The sequence below is a fragment of the Spinacia oleracea genome, chromosome 6 (genome assembly GCF_020520425.1).
Source record: "Spinacia oleracea cultivar Varoflay chromosome 6, BTI_SOV_V1, whole genome shotgun sequence".
Classification (NCBI taxonomy): domain Eukaryota; kingdom Viridiplantae; phylum Streptophyta; class Magnoliopsida; order Caryophyllales; family Amaranthaceae; genus Spinacia; species Spinacia oleracea.
The window spans coordinates 33,324,263-33,328,726 of record NC_079492.1 but is presented as its reverse complement, the minus strand read 5'-3'; positions in this window follow the sequence as shown (position 1 = coordinate 33,328,726).

Genomic DNA, 4,464 nt, shown 5'->3' with positions numbered 1-4,464 from the left:
TGGGCCGCAAGGCCTGCGCGGGTGTACGGTGCTCGTGCGATGCTCGTGTGCGAATCCTAAAGCTATCGGGATTCGATAAAAGATTAAATCCTAAACCTATTAGATAAAGTTTATTTAATAGAGTCCTAGCAGGATTCTAATTAAATTAATTAGTATCCTAATAGGATTCCAGTTCCTTTTCCATACCTCTATAAATAAGTGCATAGGGTCATAATTCACAGACACGATTGAAGTATTTAAAGGGTAAGTTTTTGAAAGAAAATTCAGCCATACACTTGCACAACAATAGCCGAAAATTCCTAGCACCTTAAGGGCGATTCTAGTTGGTCAATCTTGAGGCGGATCCGGACGTACTGTGGACTATCTACGGAGGGACGACACTTGGAGTCCTAAAGACTTGTTCTTGTTCGGTTCGAGCGCAGCTAGGGAAGGCACGCTACAAAATGTATGCATCTATACTATGCTAAATGATTATGTGTAAATAATATGCTTTCATGGCTTTATGGTTTTTCCGCATGATTTATGTATTGTCATATGTATCATAACCTAACAGTGGTATCACGAGCCTCTTATTATTTTCATAATCTAAATTGCATAAACATGGTTAAATATTACAAATTTGCAAGAATTAAAAAGAGGTGATTAATTTTCGTAATTGTTAATTAATTGCAAATTGCGTTTATTTAATTATATGTACGCAGTTTTTCGGCAGTTTCTTCGTTACTCATCCAAATCGAGTGATTTTTGTGTAAATTCCGCATGTAAAAGGCATTCTAAAATTTTGACAAAAATAATGTTTTTGGCTGAACCCAGAATTCTCAAATTCGAAGCCTAACTATGACTTTTCGTAGGTTTTAGTTTTTCGAACGCAAAATTTTGTAAATTTAAGATGTTAAATTAAATATTTGCGATTCTTGTTGATAAATCTTGAATTTTTTATTGACCTACTGTATATGTTTAACAAGTTTGAATGCATAGCCTTGTTAATTATGCAATCTAATTTGTAATTATGATTAATTTGTTGAAAATTGGAATAATTTAGAATTAATTTGATTTTCATAATTAATTAATAATTTAATTAGATACCTATGATTAAAACCACCATAAAAATTGTAAATTTGTGTTAAATTTTAAATTTTGTTAAATTTTAAATTTTTATGACCTAGACTTGAATCCATGTTAATCGGAAATCAATTAATTAATAAATTTTTGAATTTTCGCCCTAAAATTATGAAATTAATATGATTTATTAATTTGTCATTAATTTTGAAAATAAAATTTTTAATTTTTATGCGATTCGCTCATATAACTTGCACGCACAAAGCAATGGACGCTACGTGTTACCCTTAAGGGGTGTTGTATAGTACGGGCATGCGACGACGAGCAAGGGAGCTCGTCGCCCATGCGGTACGAATGCAATGAGCAAGGCTATGGTGCACGAGCACAAGGCAGCAGCCCTGCCTTGTGTCGTGTGCTGTGTGCGATGGGCGAGTGGGCAAGGGCGAGAGCAAGGCAGCGAGCAGTCGCGTGCAACGCGCACTGCCTCGCTCAACGATAGAAGCCTCTCGCGCAGCGAGCGCTTGCTCGCGTGCGACGAGCGCTACGAAGCATCGAAGCCTCGCGCGCAGCGAGCGCTGGCTCGCGTGCGACGAGCGCTGGCGCGCACCCATCGATGGTTAGCAGCGAGCGTGCTTCGACGATGCCTTGCGATGGTGAGCAGCAGCAGATGCGACGCAGCACATAGGCTGCGCGCACATGGCCAGCGATGGCTGCGTGCGTTGCGTGGTGATGTTGCGTGCCTTGAGTTGCGATTAGATCGTTTTAAAATTTTAATTTGAAATTTTCAGTTTACGTAATTTTAATTAATTTTAAAATTAATAATTTAAATTATTTTCTTGGATTTTAATTTTGAATATTATAATTATAATAAATTTCATTTATTCTAATTATTTTACTAAAATTAAAATCATGAATTAATATGAGCTTTAAATTTTAATTAAATTTGTATGTTTCCGGTTGGACTAGAAATACATTTTTATGTTTAAAATTAGTAAAGCATATGAATTTATTGGTTTAAGTGGGAGCCGTTTTAGTCATAAACTCTTGATTAGGTCTACAAATCCTTAAGGTTAAAACAACTTGATTAGAATTAATAAGGACTGAATAATTTGTAGATTATTGTTGCCCTTGATTAATTGCTGCAAATATTTATGTGATGCATAACGTGTTTTAACTAACCAGCTATGTGGGCCATTCATGATAATGAATGGGTGAATGGTATATATTGTATATGTACTGTTTTGCAGGTTATGAAGTGACTAGTATGGCCCAAATAGGATAGAAAATATGGTCTGCGTACCATTAATTTGAATGTAATTGGTCTAAAGTACCAAAATTGTATTTCAATTTAAATATGGTCTGCGTACCATCAAATAGTTGTAATTAGTTTAATTATAGCTTATCCTATTTGAAGAAAATGGTGCCTCCCACGAAGATTTTCAAGACGGACTTTGAAGTTGAAGCTTCAAGATGAAGTCGGGCCATACTAGATCACATTTATCTTATGCATGCTTTAAGTTATTTATTGCTTTGAATATGTCTTAATTATGCATGAGATTGTGGCTTGATTATGTTGCATGATTAAGGATTTTAGTTCACTTAAAATCTAACCAACATAGTAAGAGCCTTAAGTTCCAAACTTAAAAATTGAGTTAAAAGGTGCCATGCCAAAATATACACTTGCTTGGATATCCTTTACATCAATCTAGTAATAGTTTTCGCTCAGCGAGGTGTTACTTATTGGTCCTAAAGGGGCAAGGTACACAAATAATTGTGAGTACATGTTAGTTTTGGTGAAACTCAACGATATAAGTAAGGAGTCCTTTTATGTCGTGGCAAAATCGTTAGGTTTACCTAATAAGTTCTTAGACGTGCCTATCAACCAAGAATAGTTTCTAGACTATTAGCAAAAGGTTTTTGCTTACCTAAGATATTTTAGGATTGAGTAGACAAACTGCGCTTAATTCTTCAATGGATTTTAGGATCTTGGAATCATTTTATTCACACCTGCCGGAACACATAACTTGAATAAAATGCTTAATGAACATTGAATTATGCATGTATGCTAGAATTTAAGTTTATTAAGAGGAACTGTGAATGGTTATTTATTTGTTTATTCTTTTCAATTGTAGTTTTAATTATGGCAAACAACAATTCATTCAACATTCGATCAATTCTCGAAAAAGAGAAGTTGAGCGGGAAAAACTTCCTTGACTGGCAAAGGAACTTGCAAATAGTTCTTATGCAGGAAGAAAAGGAGTATGTCCTGGAAGAGGCGATGCCCGAAGCCGCAGGCGACGGGGTCACTCAGGCAGCCCCCAATCGTTGGATTGATGCCAACAAGGATGTGAAATGTCTAATGCTCGCCACCATGAGTGCAGATCTGCAGAAAACGTTCATCAACTCAGATGCTTTCACGATCATCAGTGAGTTAAAGAACATGTTCCAAGATCTGGCTCGAGTCGAAAGATTCGAGACTCATAGGCAAATTCTTGAGACCAAGCTTAAGAAAGGCGAGCCCGTAAGTCCATATGAGTCGGCTGGATCAGCAATTCTCTCAGGAAATGGCTATAGACACCATCCTCCATTCTCTTTATAGCGGGTATGATCAGTTCAAACTAAACTGCAGTATGAATAGTCTGGACAAAACGCTCACTGAGCTTCACGGTATGCTGAAGACCGCTGAAAAGACGCTCAAAAGTGATAAGCAAGATGTGCTTATGGTGCGTGGGGGCAAGTTCAAGAAATGTGGAAAGAAGAGGAATGCTAAGAAAGGTGGCAATAAGGCCAGCCAGACTAAGCAACCAGCTGGCGCCAAATCTGAAAAGAGGAAGGTCAGTCAACCCACTTCTGAATCCGAATGCTTCTACTGCAAGAAGAAGGGGCATTGGAAGAGAGATTGCTTGAAGCTAAAGGAAGATTAGAAGAACGGAACAGTCGTTTCATCTTCAGGTATTTTCGTTATATACTGTATACTTGCTAATTCAACTTCTTGGGTATTAGATACAGGTTGTGGCTCACACTTATGTTCCAATCCACAGGGACTAAGATGAAGTAGAAAGTTAAGCAAGGGTGAAGTCGACCTACGAGTGGGAAATGGAGCACGGTTTGCTGCATTAGCTGTAGGAACTTATTATTTGTCGTTGCCCTCTGGGCTAGTTTTGGAACTGGAAGAATGTTTCCATGTTCCAAGTCTTACTAAAAACATCATTTCAGTTTCTTGCTCGAGATGGTGTCTTTTTGGAGAAAGATCACATTTCCAAAATGACAAGTGGGAGAAAAGTAGACCTCGAAGAAATTCGAGTCGAACAACAAACTCTAGAGAATGCTCAAGATGACATTCAGGATGAAACTCAGAGATCTTTAGAAGAATCTGGTGAGAATCATGGTCAATCTAGAAATGTT